Here is an 18,205-nt window from a genome sequence, read left to right on the forward strand (position 1 = left end):
GTATGTTTCCCTTGCCTTTTTAATAATCCTATAATCCTTATTTTTATATTATTAAATCTCGATAGTCTTACTCCGGTATCAGGTTCAGTATTGATCTGATTCGGCGTTTCAACGAAGGTGACAATTATATTCTTAATTTTCTTTCTTTTAAATGCAAGAAAACTATCAAGCCCTTCTTGATCATCGAAATCACCAGGAGGCCTTATTTCTTAACATTACAAGATAACCTGAGAAGATATCGATACAATTTACTCACATCTATGCCGCTTCTTGGATTTTCTGATTACAATATCCGGTTTTCTTCCTCCTGATCAAGTAACTATAATGGCTCCTTATTAAGCATTCTTCCCATTCAAATTTAGTCGTTAAACTTCGCCGTTTGTTCTCTTTGCGTCTTTTATCTCTCAGTTCCAAAGTCTTCCCACTCATTCAAGGTCATAAACATCCTGTACTTAAAAAAATGTGAGCTGCCAAGACTAAACGGAACATTTATATATTTCACATAATAATGTATTTTTCGAGTCACTTCAATCGTAAATAAACATTCGATCTATTCGTAAAAATTATTTATTTTATCACATGGTCTTTCAAAACAAACATCTAAACGTCATAAGGTTATGTGCTGAAGAGATGGTACGCTTCTCCTCACCACTAATATCTGATACACTGTTATTTACCAAGTCACATTAAACAAGATCTAATGTGTGACCAGTCGAGGCTGTTGCGCATCAACATTATTAGCCAACCGATGTTACTCCCATTACTCACCAAAGAGCAAATTTTGCCTTCTCGGGTCTTCCATCCATAGGTTAAAGTCTCCAGGTATATGAACCTTTTTTGCCATCATGTGCATTGTGTCCACCATTTCTAGAAATGTACCTTCCTCCATAAAAAAAAAAAAAACTGACAGTTGACCATAAAGGCCTGTACACAACAATAAAAGATACTCTCTAATCGAAGTATTTGAAGTTTGCATCAAAATATTCAAAACCAGTTACCAGAGGTCTCTTAATAATTAAAAGATGAGAACAGCTTCTGGCAACAAAAAGTCCGACTCCCCCCCACCCCTCAACACCCATCGCTCTACTCTCTCTTGCAATATGAAGGGAGGTATGAGTAAGAGGAGTTATTTCGCCTTTCTTAGCGGTATCAAAGTAATTTAGTCATTTTTCAGCAACTGCTAATAGTGAAATGGCTTTTCATAAAAAAAACTCTCTGATTTCTGTGGTTTTTTACTAACTGATTAAATCTTTACGAAGGCGCACATCAAGACCTCAACATTTATATCCAAGCTCAGCATTGCTGCTGCTCTCCATATTCTCACATCCAAAGTTCTGCTGTTTCTGGATTTCATCCATTTTTCGGTATTTTTTTTTATCTCATATTATTTATACATTGGACCTCAGTTGAAATACAGTCTTTTGTTACATCATTACCAGCACAGCTACCACATGGTCTGTCATCATTTTTGGACTCGCATTCCTTCTCCAGATGCCCATACCTCTGACAATAGAAATAGGTCAGCACATGGTACCTGTCACGTACGTAATTTACAGTACCCCACCATAACATACGTAACTTGACCACCATCGTCATGAATAGCCTTTCGAATTTCAAGATTAAATTCTAGGATGATACGGGTGTCCCACCTGCAACAGGCTTCTCGATTAACAAACTTATCATCTTTACGTTATGGATTAACTGTATATACGTTTTTGTCAACTAATGTATCAGCCACATCATCTTCCTTCCAATAAACATTACAAATTATTGTTTGTCGTTTCAGCTTCCTGATCTTTGTTTCAGCTCCTACCACCACGTTACGCATTCGGGTGGCTGCATCACCGCTACTGAAAGTATCAGCAACATTGACAACGTTACATTTAGAGACAGACTTCGCATGTATAACCTGAATATCTTTAATGGCATTAGTAACCTCTCTTTTTTATCAGTGTTTTTACCTGAAGTCTGTGTAGATCTTCTTGCTGGTAAATTCTTTTCCCCGATTATATATTTAAGATTTCCCTCTATTTTAGGAATATACATAGTGAATGGAATATAAAATTCAGGCGAAAGGCAAAGCGCTGGGACCTATGAGATTACTCAGCGCTGAAAGGGAAACTGAGAGTAAAAAGGTTTGAAAGGTGTAACAGGAGGAAAACCTCGCAGTTGCGCTATGAATCGATTGTTGGGAGAAGGTGGAAAGTAAGATGGAAGGAAGAGATATGAACGGAGGTACAGTACAAGGAATGAAAGGGGTCGCAGCAAGGGGCCGAAGGGACGCTGCAAAGAACCTTAAGTAATGCCTACAGTGCACCGCTTGAGGTGCCCTGGCGTAACTAACCGCCCCCACCGCTACTAAGTTCCTCTGTATTAGGAGCAGTCATTTTCTTCACGACAGTTTATAACAGTTTCAACCTCGTCGTGGGATCATCAGTCTTAAGTCAAAGAACTGGGAGCATTCATTGCGTCGTCATCTGTCTCATCCCGCATACTCTCAAGTTCACAAGATTTGGCATCTCGCTCAGCAATCCCTTTATCTTGCATCTCAGTTTCCTCCCTCATCACACATATTGTATTCTGCAATTTTTTTAATATATTCGATGACTAATGAATGGGCTTTGTCAAAACTATGAGGACAGAGCCAATTCATTCTCTTGCTGTTATCATACTGGATTAGCAAGCGGACACATCCGCGTTCTCCTTCTGCTAGCTTCAGTACAGTATCATTTTTGCTTTTCTTATGTACAGTAAAGAAAGCTGTTACGGTAAAAAGCATAACAATAAGACGAATATGTGGGAAAAGGGTATGCATAGGTGGAAAGATGGGTTACTGTGAGTTAAGGGCGTCTGGTTATGTTGGGAGAATGGGAGAGGATAATATGGGCAAACTTTATAATTCGGAAGGGCTGGGAAGGCAGAGGAGAAGGATACAACAAAACACTAATATCCAGAACTGAGTTCATGTAAAATAAAGAGATACTGGAGGTCGACCTGCTGCTGATGAGTCTTTTAATGTAAGTGCAGGAGGCACTTCAAGAAGGAATGACCCTGTGATCGTTCTGCTTTTCCTTCTGATTAACCTGGTCTACGTGGAAATACATTAATAATAATAATAATAATAATAATAATAATAATAATAATAATAATAATAATAATAAAAAATCTGAGCCAAAACTACCCGAGAGGTCCCAACCATACTAATCTTTTTCAACACCCCTCCGACTTGGCATAAAAAATAATGCCTCACTTTCCGAGCAATAAGAGTTTATGACGTTCTGCATTTTTGTAAACGATAGCTCAGCAGAGGAATGACCAATTAAAAACCGAGACACGCACCACGACCAGAGCCCTGAAGGCAGAAATTGGATGAAAACTCGTATACTTGCATTTTTACCTCATTTTTCTGTGCTCATGTGTAGAAGCTACACGAAAAGTTAAGAGTAAACAAAAACTTGCTCCTGCAGACTTTTTACATGTCCTTATGCCGGAGTCTTCATTCTTTAAGGCCACATAGAATGATTATAAGAAGAGAAAACTTTAAAAATCCATGCTGCAATTATTTTCAATGACAATGCATTGCAAGAGCGTCTACTGCCCAAATAATAATAATAATAATAATAATAATAATAATAATAATAATAATAATAATAATAATAATAATAATAATCAACGTTTCAGTATTACAGGCAAATTAATTGAAGCTTATAACAGAATCGTTCAAACCTTACTAGTGTTACCAAGGAGACAATATACAACTGTTATTATGTAATCGAAATTAATCAAGGAATTTAATACTATATCCGTATGCCTGTTTCTGTCTGATATTGACTAATAATATAAAAAACAGTGAACAAAAATCTCTCTCTCTCTCTCTCTCTCTCTCTCTCTCTCTCTCTCTCTCTCTCGGAATGAAGACAAAGGCTAAAAATTCTTAGACATGACCTAAGACTGAAAGAACTTGAAATTCCACGCATGCAGAGTAGCCACTCGAGAAGGAGCACAGTGAAAACAGGAATATTCTCTCATGGTAGTAATTTATAATTACAAAAAGGCTTAGAAACATCCACGGCAGATGTAGCTTCATCTAGAAGAGGAACAGCAGCGGAACAGTACTTGCAGGAATTGTGGACAGGTTAACGCTTGAAAAAATAAACAAGGCATACAAAATTACACCGCATGTTTCACCGAGGCTAAAATTTATTGCTACCAGCACTCGGCCTGGATCACCGCAACAGTCTAAAAGAATCATCTCTGGTATTCGGCCACTCAACCCTAACAATGTCACCTAAATCCGTGAGTAGGTATCCAATTTACCCGGCTACAAGAGGGAGACAAACAAAAACCACCACCTCAAGAAAAAAAACTGTGGTTCTTTACATGTGGACAATGGTCCGTGTACAATATCTCATTTCGGTCATGAATTTTTGTGCAGTCAATCTACAAAATAACAAACATAAAAACAACGCGAAGTGAAAAAAGGCACTGTAGAGAAAACGAGCGGTTTTTTTCTCTCTCTCTCCCCTTGTGATCTTGACTCTTGTAACTTGTCTATACTTAAGAAGCAGGTTAGTCGTCCTAAGGATGGACTCCTGATGATCCAGCGACATTTCTTTTTTAATGACCAAAACTGATTTGGGCATGTAAACCCGTTCAATTTCATTACTATAAAATTTTTTAAAAATTTAAGAGTGCGAAAACCATGACAGAATCATTCCCTAACAAATGGCTGACCAGAAAAGAGAAAGATCTTACAAGCTGAAGCAGACCGAAAGCTAAAGATAATACTTAAAATCAATCTGCCAAATTCCCAGAAATTCTTCTAAATTCAACATAGTTATCACCCACTTCTGTTCTGACGCAACCCCATTGGGTGCCATTTGCCAAGCGGAAGTCATTCCGCTAGGCACATTTCCAAAGTCTCATATATTTTGACAAGAAATCATAAAAAGAGAGAGAGAGAGAGAGAGAGAGAGAGAGAGAGAGAGAGTTATGGATAACATGTTTTTGTAACACCAGTGCAAATTTCCCAAAAAATTACAAGGAAGACGAACAGATATGTCAAAACTACACGATAACAAAAAAGACTGTAATCTTCGGCCAAATATCAATTATAATTGCAGTAGAAGTCAAAAGGTGGTGAAACTGATTTGAAAAACATAATTAGAAATATATATCTGGATCAGATCCCATGTAATCACAAGGTAATAGATATATACATATAGAATACCCCAAATATACGGTCACATACGTGTTACAAATGCTTAAGACAAGCCTACGTTTTACAAGAATATAAAGCAAAAATAAATGGCTACATAAAATGAATGTACAAGGGAGGTAACCATACACTGTATAGGAATCCACCACGCACCACACAATATATGTAAGTCAAGCAAATATACAAGGACATTCCTCAAGCCACGCAATTATCTGAAGATTTTTTGGCATTTGAAGAATTGGCAGAAGAGGAGATGGTGTATACCACTGGTTGGTAAACAGGGGCTATGACGCAAGAAGCCCCCAAATTGGTCACTCGCTGTGGTGGGGTGGAGAAGCTGATCTCTGGGACCTCGTTCTGTTTACTGATGGGGATGGGGAAGGTGATCAGTCATTTGAAAAAAAAATCTGTAATATTTAAAAGGCAATACAAGGGGGGTTGGCTTCTCTGAGAAAACGGAAGTAAGAACTTGAGAAAACTACTGCATCACTTACGTACACAGTCACACGAGTACTCAACAAAAATACGTTCCCTACCTCGCAAACACACACACAAGTATACACACACACACATATATATATATATACACATATACATATACATATACATATACATATATATATGTGTGTGTATTACTCATTACTGACACCACTACCAAATTACGCTGTGATATCATGATATGGTATATTGTCTTCGCACAAAACAGGAAACCACGTAGGTAGTGACCTACACCTCTATAACTGTTGATCCTATACGGGTGGGACTTCATATATGTGCAATTGTACCGTAGGCACATCCTTCTCAATGTGTCAAAGACGATTACAAAGCTACGATACTATATGACCAAATGCTTACCTATTTTTCTATGTATCTATATACTTTACCTATTTTTTCTATAAATCTATATACATATGCCTGGGGTCTACAGCCTCACCTCAAACAAAAAACCAAGATAATAAAATCCAAAGTCGAGGGGTTCTGACTGTGCACTGAGTAGTTGCACCGAGTAGAACTATATGACAGCTGATTTGCTTGAGGAGCGAAAGCTTGGTGTTAAGGTATTAATGAGACAACGGTAATATGCAGTAAGTGCAATAACGGGAAAAAGAATGACTGTAGCTCAGGTAGCTGAAAGGAGCAGAGGTAGGAAAAGGGCAGCAATTATAGTACAAGGAAGACTCTGGGGCCGGGTTAAGAAGTGCAAATGGGTTAGACCTAGGACTGTGTAGATAAGACTGAGTATGGCAGACGAAAACAACGTAATAATGTTAAAAATTTGGTCTAGTAATGTTTTCGAATCTGAATCTACGCCTTGTTGAGTTTGGAGAATATGAAAAGGTAGTTTTGCTTCGGAACTTAAATACAAAGGTAGGTAACAAGTAAATGTTTTTTTTTTTTTTTTTTAGATATGAAGTTCCTATAGTAAATGAGAACGGGGTGAATTCTGTAGACGTGTATTGGGAATGAGCGTAATTGCTAGAAAGTGATTTCCAAAAAGGAATACTAATAAGTATACCTGGAAAAGAAAAATTGAAACTAAGTGTTTAGTACATTTTGTTAGTGGAAAATAGATGGGAAGTATAATGACTGACGTAATGGTGAGGTAAGGAGTAACTGGATCATTTTTTGACGGAGTTAAAAGTTAAGATAGATACAAATTGCTGCAACTGTTTTCAAAACCTCCGAGTTTGATAAGTAGTGAAAAAGGATTAATCTGCTCTGATATAGATGGAGGGGTGGAAGGAGTAGATTAGGAGTTACTTAATTACCATGATATAATGAAAGGGACAGCAGGGAGCGTTTGTGAGAACAGATGGTTTGGAAGAAGGAATGATAACAATAACTGGTTGTATTAGGAAATGAAATGTTTAATAAAAAAATAAGATTGGACAGCAATTGCACAGCAAAAGAGATAAAGTGCAGGTATGCAGGAGTAAGAAAGAGTAGGCAGGAATGAATTAAGAGGAAAAAGAAGGCAAGTAAAAACAGAGAAGAGAAAGTGAGCAATAACTTGACGAATAATATGTTGATCTATGGGGAAGTAAATAGAACAAGAAAGGTTAAACAAATGTATCTCAAAATCAAAGTTATAAATGGAGAGATCGTCTGAAGTGATTGCAGAGTTGGGTCAGAAAAGTGAACACTGAAGATTTCTTGAATGTGAAGATAGAAGACAGACAGAAAAATGAAGAAAGAATGAAAAGGAGTTGGCTTAGATATGGAAAGCTGGCGGAGTTCAATTCCCGCGGCCGGCTGATGAAGAATTAGAGGAATTTATTTCTGGTGATAGAAATTCATTTCTCGCTAAAATGTGGTTCGGATTCCACAATAAGCTGTAGGTCCCGTTGCTAAGTAACCAATTGGTTCTTAGCCACGTAAAATAAGTCTAATCCTTCGGGCCAGCCCTCTCTGGGAGAGCTGTTCATCAGCTCAGTGGTCTGGTAAAACTGAGGTATACTTAACTTGTGGATCAGATCGTAGAAGAAGTAAAAAGGGCAATTAAGAAGTTGAAGAATGGAAAGACACCGGAATTAATGAGATTACAACTGAGATGCTACGCTACGGCGATGGTAGTGTGACTGATTGGCTAACCAAGGTTTATATGGTATATTTGGATGAGGGGTGGGTTTCGAAGGGCTGGTTGTGAGGAATCCTTTTCTACTATACAATGCACGAAATACAGATGAATATGAGAGTCACAGAGCACAATATTACTTTGTATATCAAGGAGGGTGTGCGGTAGAAATTCAGGAGAGAAAATAAGACAGATGACATTGGGACTGACAGAGGAAGAACAGCGTAGTTTTAGGCATGGTAGAGGGTGTGTGGACCAAGTTTTTTTTTATGGAAAACATATGAAAGAAGTTTCAAATTGAAAAAAAAAACTACATTTGACATACAGAAGATTGGGAAAAACTTCAGACAGAATCGATAGAGAAACAGATGCAAAGTGTTGGGCGACAAATGAAAATTTAATGTCGACTGGCTGATGTTGATGATGATGATACAGCGCTGGTTGTGGATAATGACGAGGAAGCGCAGATATTAACAAAAGTTTGAAAGTATCTGCAAGAGAGGAAAGGCAACGCTGTGTGAGCATGAGTAAGGACACGACAGTAAATGGAAGCCAAGAAGTCGGAGCAGTGAATGTTAACACACGGGTGAAAAACCAGAAGAGGTTGATAGGGAGATGAGAGAAGATATGAGTCACACAACGGGTGAAGCAAAAAGGTGGCAAGGTATGTGCATGAGATTGGGCAGAGACTTGCAGTATCTATGGAAGCCAAGGTGAGAATATATGGAGGGATGGTAGAAAGCAAATGCAAGGAAAAAGGTTGATACGCTGTTAAGAGTAAGGAGAGAAATGCGGGACGCATAGAAGTGGTAAATTGTTGGCATTTGTGACTGGTAGGATTGGGATGTTTTGAGATGGTTAGGTGGGAAGAATGGAGGACGATGACATGGTAAAAAGGGAATAATTCAGAAGTGTTAGGAGGAGACACTGAAGATCGGTCTAACAATTTTAGCAGATCATCAATGGGCTGACGAAAGCAGATTAGTCGTGCATTAGTAATCTTACAAATGACATTAATGAAAAAAAAATAACATTCTGAGTAATGAAAATACATGCAAAGAATTAATAATCTCCTTGAAAATAAAAAAAAATAGTTTCAGCAATAAAAAGGCCAAGACCAGCTAAAGGGAAGTGAACTTTTGATTAAAGAGTCTTGTGTGTTCGCCAGCTCTACCTTGTGTGTACGGGTTTATACAAAGGCAGAAGATTTTCCTATCAGGCCAACAATTAGTTCGGTTGACTCTGCATCATACACTTTATCGAAATATCTTGTTGCTATTCACAATTCATTGATGAACACCATTTCAGACCCTAATATAATAACAGAGTTCAGTATATAAAGTGAATAATGCACATATTTCCAGTGAGCCCAGGCTTGTAGGTTTTAACGTAGTAACACTAGTCTTTAAAGTACCGACTGACAATTTTCTATGATTTTTATCTGGAACCTTAAATAGTACACAGTGAGATATACCATTCTCCAAGAATACTTCAATAAAACTTATTAAAATTTGTATAAAAGAATGCAAATTTGAATTTAAAGGGAAATATTAGTCTCAAAATTCTGGTTTGGCCATGGGAAAACCCCAATCACCAATACTAAGTAACTAATGCAAGGAATTTTCTGACGGAAGAATATTACGCAACGTTATTCCATGAAATGTAAAAATGGTCCACATACACTAACGACATAATGTGTATATGTCCGGGTAACGAAAATGTACACATACCCTTTGATCGACTGAATGAACTGGTGTCACTAACAAAATTTACTATGGACTTAGAAAGTGATTTTAGCCTTCCATTTCCGAAAATGAGTATAAATTTTGTGTATTCAGAAAGCCCGCCAATATGTCCGCAGATGTTCGTTTATATTCAAGCCACAACAATAGGAAATCAGTATTCATAACAATGTTTTAAAAGAATTGCGTGTATGCATTCTTGAATATGCTCATGATGAAACTGATGCTACTGGGAATGTAAGAAAAAAATTATACATCCTTATTTGTATTAGACCTTGAACTGAAAACGACAAAAAAGATTTATGGTGATAACAACACACAAAAGTATAATATAAAAAACTACCAGCACTGCCATACTTCAACAACTTTAAGGATATTCCATGTCTGCTTAGAACTTTAATGTTAATGCGACTGTTAAATGATAATACAACAAAAAAGCGCTCATAAAGAACCCGCCTGACAAATACCAGAGGATGCCCATATCTAATCTCATGTAAGTCATACGAGAAATTCTGTGCAGAAAACGAGAACTGAACAGCATGAATCATATATGTGTGCAAGATAACACTGCCGTTTTTGTTAAATTTGATGTAATAATCCTGCTATTAACTGGACAGGGGATAAAAAAAAATCGATCAATTCTAGAAACTTCTTAGAAAGGAACGTAATCGAGTCTAGTTTCATAAGGTAAAGTTTTGATAAGAATATACATATCAGACTAGGCTGTATAACCCTGAACCATTTCTTTCAAAAGAAATATGTAAAATGTATAGACTTTAAAGACCACAGTTAAGCCTGGCCAAAGGACAACAAAACGATGCACCTGTTATTTTCCAATAAGAAATAATCTTGTTTTACAAAACAAGATTTATTAATAGCACCCCCCTCACTCACAAAAAGGCTCCGTCCCCTCGCAGCTGCACACACCAGTTGTCATCTGTTTGTATGTTCGTATACGCTGTGCTTCCATCCTAGCACATATATAACGTAAATTTGTTGTTTTGGCCGAAGAACCAGTCAATACTCTACCTTCTATTCCACTTTTCTAATGATACATATAAATAAATAAATAGATATATGTATATATTATATGTGTATATATATATATGTATCTATATACATATACATGTATATACATACATAAAATAGTAGTGCTTAAATAAAACACGGTAATTCTTCTATTGAGGAAAAGTTGATTTCCTTGGAGCGAGTGGCCTTGAAGAAAATTTCCTGTCACTTTCTACACCTAACTCTGGAATCAGGGATGAAACCCGAATAAAAACTGCCTCAACCATGCCTGCTTATAACTCTAGCCCTTTATCCTGTAGCTGCAGTTAAGAACACATACAAACAACAAAAAATACATTGGCGCGCGCGAGAGAGAGAGTGTTTTGTGTGTGTGTGTGTGTGTGTGTGTGTGTGTGTGTGTGTGTGTGTGTGTGTGTGTGTGTGTGTGTGTGAGCAAATACAAAACCGGTGGGGAAATCGAAATCACTGGATAATGAATATATTCTTCGCTAGCACTGTGCTGGGTCCGCGTTCGATTCTCCGGCCGGCCAATGAAGAAATAGAGGAATTTATTTCTGGTTATAGAAATTCACTTCTCGGTATAATGTGGTTCGGATTCCACAATAAGCTGTAGGTTCTGTTGCTAGGTAACCAATTGGTTCTTAGCCACATAAAATAAGTCTAATCCTTGGGCCAGCCCTAGGAGAGCTGTTAATCAGCTCAGTGGTCTGGTTAAACTAAGGTATACTCAACTTATTTTTTCTATCCCATACACATACACCCAAGTCAGATTGATTTGACTGCATAAGGTCGTAATTATGGATGCCTAACATCTTCGAAAAGAATATTACTATGAATTCCATGAATTCTATCTATAGCTAAGCTTTCTTTAAGCGAAATTTGAGTGGAAGGAGATCCAACTCAGCTATTTTGTCAATAGATTTAAAAAACGACAGCGGAGAAGCCAAAGAAAAGAGATACATGATTGATAATTTAACGAGAAGTATTTACCAACGCCTATTTATGTTTGGCAGCTGACAAGCCTTCTTTTAATATTACAAACACATTTAGAACCATAATTCTATATTTATACAGATATTTGTATGTACATACAAGTTCAATAATAAATTCGTGTTGAAATAGGATATTATCTCGCAGCAAAGAAACAACTTATATATGAATATATCTGAACAATAATTCATACATACTTTGTTTCTTGGTTACTTTTCTTACTAATTTTATGGAAATCACAGTTGCCTAAAATATTTACCGCGCATACAAAGAACCTTTCCATTTAGAAGAAACAGAAGAATAAATTCCCTTTACAAAAGGTACACAGCTAAATCAGCAATGGAAAAGCCATATGATTAATGTACGATGCCACAATCCACTCAAACGAGTGAAATTTTGCTGGACAAAAATATAACAAACTTCATCCATTTATTTCTTACTTCTCACACATAAAAATAAAAGTTTTTCCCAACATTTATAATCAATATATTTGACAAAAACATTAAACTATTGCAACATTACACCGCTGATCCTAGTTTGCAATAATCTGATCTACTTTCTCTGATAATCCAAGTACAACTCTTGAAAAAAATTAACATGCACACTATCTTTCATGATCAAATCTGAGTAACAATACAATTTTCACGAAGACTTCATTAAATGATAAAAAATACGACCAAAATAGGTCTCTCTCTCTCTCTCTCTCTCTCTCTCTCTCTCTCTCTCTCTCTCTCTCTCTCTCTCTCTCTCTCTCTCTCTGTCACCCTTGAACCTGGCTCGCGACCAAGCAGTGCACAGCCACTTCCTTGACACAATTTACACTCAAGGGGAAAAAGAGGAAAAAAAGGAAAAACCGAAAACAAATGCAAGATTCTCAACCAGGAAAGTTAGATACTATAAATACCAATTACCATATTTCATCAAGCAAGAAAATTAACACTGAATCGAAAAATCTGAAATCCATAGTGGATAAGAGAGAGAGAGAGAGAGAGAGAGAGAGAGAGAGAGAGAGAGAGAGAGAGAGATGCTTGTATTTCTAGTGGTTTTTGGCAAATGCCTGATATCTACCTGACCGGGATACAAGAAGTTTTCCTTCAATTTTTGTGTGTGTTACTCTGTGATGTAAAAAAATTCCTGTTTTTCAAAGCCTCGAACATTTTACAAAATTCACCAGCGATATCGCAGGGGCCATTCTTCAATCATTTAAGTATCCATGAGAAATATGACGACTTCGACCTAAGATTTTCCTTACTAATGAAGACTTTGAGTAAACCAGCTGACATTCTTTTGGCACTATCGTTTTCTATACAACAATCTCCCTCCTAAATTTAAAACTGCATTAGTTCTGTCTTACATCCTCACCACAATTAACCTGACAATAACAGCAAATAAGTCTTACAATCAAGAAGGATTTCAATCGAGTTCAAATGGAATTTACTTTGATATTATTAACAAATTGGGGACTCATTCAGGCAGGATAATTTAATCTAAACTGGAAGGCACCCTATCAGATAAAAAAAAACTTGGACCCGAGCAAAATTGAAAATATTCTAAATTAAATCACATTAAACCAAAAGCCACACAATTTAATACTAACAAGAAGTTACTCTAATTATTTCACACAAGACTCCAAACCTAATCAAACATAATTGCATCACGTCAATTATTATAATCCTAATCCGAACAGGTAAAATAATCCAATGCCAGCTGCTAACAGCCTAATAGAGTCATTCGCAGTTCGCAAATTACTGCATGTCGTGGTTTTGATTCATAACACTCAAATATTATTATTATTACCCTACAACAATATATTACACTGATCATGTCAACTGAAACATATATATCTGTTATATACTTTCACTGCAAGTCTGAAATGTCAAAATAATTTCACAGGAATAACAATGCGGAAGTTACGAACATGTGTCCAGCAGCTAGAAAGTAGACTGAGACCCCAAAGACTGACATCCGGCTTAATGGGTGAGGAACAGTTCGTCAGGAAAGCACTACAGATGGAGAGAGAAGATGAAGTTCAGGTAGGCGGGCTACGAAATCGTGGAGACAGGACATTACAGAAAACTTAGACCAGATAGTACAAGGCAGAAGACAACGAAGAGAACTAAATTTACGTCTAACCTATCCAGGAGAAAGCTTGACGCAAAACTATCGATTCTTATAATAACGATGATAACACAGATCCCATGCAAGAAACAATCTACAAAATTACTCATGGTTGCAAGGTTTACTAATAATAATTTCTCTTGGATATCTCAAGGACTGACTCATAATTTCTATAATTAAATCAGTCTAACAAAAAATTTCCTGGGAAGAAAGCGAGAGGACATAGAATTTTCTGAGGATGAATCTCGATATGGAAAGAATCCTCGCACACGTTTGGCACTGTCATGTCAGCAAATAGTTGGCCATCAACTTCCACCAGGTATAGTGCCAAACGGCCCACGTCCCTCTGCCCTTTCGGTACCACATCATCAAACTTGCATTTGGATTTCAAGTAGCACGCAAGCTCGTCTTTGAATCCTGCCAGTTTGAAAAGGGGCTTGCCATGTGTAGCCTATGTGTATGTGTGTGTGTATGTGTGTGTGTGTGTGTGTGTGTGTGTGTGTGTGTGTGTGTGTGAGAGAGAGAGAGAGAGAGAGAGAGAGAGAGAGAGAGAGAATGCTAATCATTACCACAGCTAATGAGGACTATTTACGAAGAGCACTCGCCCTCACATGTCTATGCTTTAGTCCTAAAATAAACGGAGGTCCTTGATTACATTTGGTATCAGTGACAACCAATGTTTACCCTTCACTGCAGTGATGCCAACCCAAAAGACAGCCTTGAAGACTGGGAATAACACGTGATTTACTTCACACACGTGGCTATGTCAATACAGTAATTGGAAAAGACGCTTTCTTGTTAAGAACTCCTCAGTCAGATGCTAGTTTGGCCTTTTCATGTAATAAAACTGCTAACTGATACCAGTCACTTGCTCAACGCAGCGATACAGTAGTTAGTCTGGATACAGTTGGCAGCTATACTGGCTGGCCAACCCCACCACAACTTGACGTTTTGCTCGCCACTTGAAAGACAAAAATGAAATTTCTTATATTTTGTTTCGCCTCCCTAGTAGCCCTCTCACTCGTCGGTTATATTCCTATGTCAACAACAAAAATCATTTTTATAAAACAAACAGCCACAGATGACACTGCCGAGAAACTGAGTATCCTTATCACAACACCAACAAATCAAGTCAAAGAGGTTTAAATTCGATTTCACTTCAGATCTAGTAAGCCACATCATTCAACAAAACCTCCCCATGTTTTGGTTAGGTGTATATCTAGCCAAGAGGAAAACTTATGAGGGACATCCAAAGAAAAATACATTTTGTGTGACAAAAATAATTTCCGGAGGGGAAACTTGACGTCAATACGTAAAATTACCACAAGCATCGAAATTTCTCAAGACCAGGAAGTGTTATCGAGCAAGGCTAAATTGTCTTCAAGTGGAGAATATTACTTCAGGCTCAGAAAACTATCTCAAGTGTAGAGAATTTTCCTCGAGTAGGTCATAAGAGGAAAAAACTCGTGGCTAAAAAACTTATTGAGTAGACTGACTCAAGAGGAAATCCTGGGTACAGAAGAAACATCCTTGGGCATCAGACACTCTCCTAAGAAGGAAAAAAAAAACTCAAAACTAGAAACATTGGGCTGAAACAGCTGCGGACTGAGTAATGAGCAAGAAGGACACGTCCAAAAAAGAAAAAGACATCATGTGAAAGGGGATTCAGTATCAGATAAGCATCAGTGAAGGATAAACTTGACTTTTTACTGATCTCATGCACTTCACTGTTCATCATTGCAACAGGTGATAAGGAAGCTTTGCCAACTTTAACCCAGAGTTCAGGTCTTGGTTCAGGATCCGGGTGGCAACAAAGTATACAAATGTCGTTTTAGAGGACATTTAAAATATGCACAACTTAGCCATTTTGTGTTATCAGAATTATCTTAGAAATACCAGACAATTTTTTCGTTGTGAACGTGTAAACAAACTAGTTTTTAACTGAGGAACTTCAAGCAAATTCATAGTGTACACCTTTAAACCATATTTCTAAATGATGACGATAAAGGGAAAACGAAACCAAATGGTGAAAATGCTAACAACTGGATGAAAACTACAGGATAGAACTCTACAGGGAATATCAAATAAGGTTCAAAAATCATTTATTTCTATATTCTTCTCTTCTACCAAACATGATACAAAGGAATAAAATCTGCTGACGTTTTGGGAGACTGAAAATCACACAACAGATGAGAACGACTGTTGAGTGCAGCTCACGCCCTAAGAACCAAATTAGCGCGTTGTGGGGACTGGTCTGACTTTTGCAGAATACGGAACTCTTTCCCCCTGCCTAAGTTAAGTCTCCCAATGTTTCTTCTTCAAAAATCTGCATAGATCGACAACAACGCGGACTGGTCTGACTTTTGCAGAATACGGAACTCTTTCCCCCTGCCTAAGTTAAGTCTCCCAATGTTTCTTCTTCAAAAATCTGCATAGATCGACAAACTCATATATATATATATATATAAAATCATCAATGAAGGGCAGAAGACACAGATATACAAGCTGACTTTATTCCAACGTTTCGTAATTATCAAATTAATTACATCATCAGGGCTGTTGAATATATATATATATATATATATATATATATATATATATATATATATATATATATATATATATATATATATATATATATATATATATATATATGATCCCCCTTAGAAAAGATGCTCCAGAAGGTATTTGCCATCCGGTACTCAGTAAGTGTTAAGAAACGAGGGTGCTAACCTCACGTTCTAACCCACCGATGTTTACACCAATGTTTAGGAGCTTTATGTGGCAACGGCATTTGTCATTTCTGAGGGATCACCCATCCAAATACTGACCAAACCCAAAGCTGCTTAAATTCGCTGACTGGACGACCAGCGACAAAGCAAACGCGTCGCTGCCGTAGGCAATGTGCTAACTAGGTCATCATTTGGTCACCCAATAATGTGTTCCTGTAATTGCCTTTTGTTTCTACAAGTATAATCCCAGAATTTCCCTTCATTCACCCATGTATTAATCATATGTAACCTCTAATACGTGCTACAACTAAGCGCATTCGAAAGCCTGGTTCTTTCTCAGTGTTTTTGCAAACGTCAACAAAGGGTACAGGGATTGCAAACCATAATCTCGAACACTTGATTACTCACGATCCGCGTAGAACGGATTATGTCACCGTTTTGTTCCCGGTAATAAACAGGAGCAAAAAAGGGAACCGTAACCCATTGCTGGGCGACTTTCTGCATTTTAGGCCACATGCACTGGTATCCTAAGGTACTGGTACTTTCAATGACAACAATGACTATTTGTTTAAAAAACGTTAGCCGTCAGCTAAAGGCTATTAATTTGAACAGTGCTATGATATCAATTAAAGTATGAGATAAAATCTTTAAAAAAAAGCTTAGAGTGGATTCTACAGCAAATAACTGATTTATACAACTGAAAAGGTGGATGAAGTGAAAGACGAGGTCACCGGCAAGAATGGAGACGCACTCATCGCCAAGACATCGAATTCTTCGTGCGTTGATGTAGTCAAGAACAGAAAGAAAAGTGCTACAACGAATCCTCTAACTGACCAGTTAGTAGATAATGAACGGAGCGTTAAAGAAAGACATTCTTAAGTTGAGGGCTTCGGAAGAATTAGGTTACTGACAGCAGATTTACAGATAAGAAAATAGTTTTGAATTTGAGACAGGGGGAGAGCGCTGATGCTGTGTATAAAATTTGTAGTGTTGCCAACGTAACTACGTTGGCAACAAACAAAAATGTGGAGACGCTTTCACCCAAAATTATACGTAATGTATGGAGTGAAAAGGCAAAGACAGGCCTTATAAGCAACCTGGCTGCAAGAAGCGAACATCTGCAGAATGTAGAGAATACTGAGCATAAGATTTCAAGTATTTTCGATAAGACAGCTCCTAGAAACGCTATGCATCATCACATATTGAGAACTCGTTGTCATTGATTTAATTCTAAAGAATCACTATACGAAAAATTAGAGTAGGAGGGACGTTAACTTTATGAGACAGGGATCATGTCACAGTATGTTTCTATTGCAAAAGGTATGGTCCAACAAAATAGAAATGATCCACGCTGAGACAAAAAATGCATAAACTGAACGAGGTTTCACTGAAGCTTGCGGTGAATGATGTAAAACAGATGAGGAGACTGCCAAAATCAGAAACAGAACTGGCTGATAATACTCATTCTGAATGGTTGCAAACAATAAATGGATAGCAAAGAAAAAACCGAAATTAAATACAAATTGGATCAAATTTTTAATTATACGAAAAGGGGTGACCTTAGGAGTCTTAGGGACGTTTCGACTCAGCGACCTAGGTACGACCTTGCTAGGTACTATAATAAATGTGTTGAATTCAGTTAAATATTTTGGAGTGATACTATTTCTGAAAAATCTGCCACCCAAGACTGTTTCGAGAAAACATTAAAAACAAGATAAATTCACGCTTGCGGAATAAGCTAACATTAACTCTTTTATGATGTGTGGCAATAAAGGCGCATTTTTCGACGGAGTCGCCCGAG

The 18,205-nt window shown here is 37.3% G+C and overlaps 1 protein-coding gene across 50 annotated transcripts in view; it reads right to left on the bottom strand.

Moving 5' to 3' along the window:
• Window positions 1-18,205, bottom strand: part of LOC136853629 (E3 ubiquitin-protein ligase lubel-like) — a 238,984-nt gene that overhangs the window by 164,711 nt on the left and 56,068 nt on the right. The window lies entirely within an intron of this gene.

Source organism: Macrobrachium rosenbergii, chromosome 3, assembly GCF_040412425.1.
Source record: "Macrobrachium rosenbergii isolate ZJJX-2024 chromosome 3, ASM4041242v1, whole genome shotgun sequence".
NCBI lineage: Eukaryota > Metazoa > Arthropoda > Malacostraca > Decapoda > Palaemonidae > Macrobrachium > Macrobrachium rosenbergii.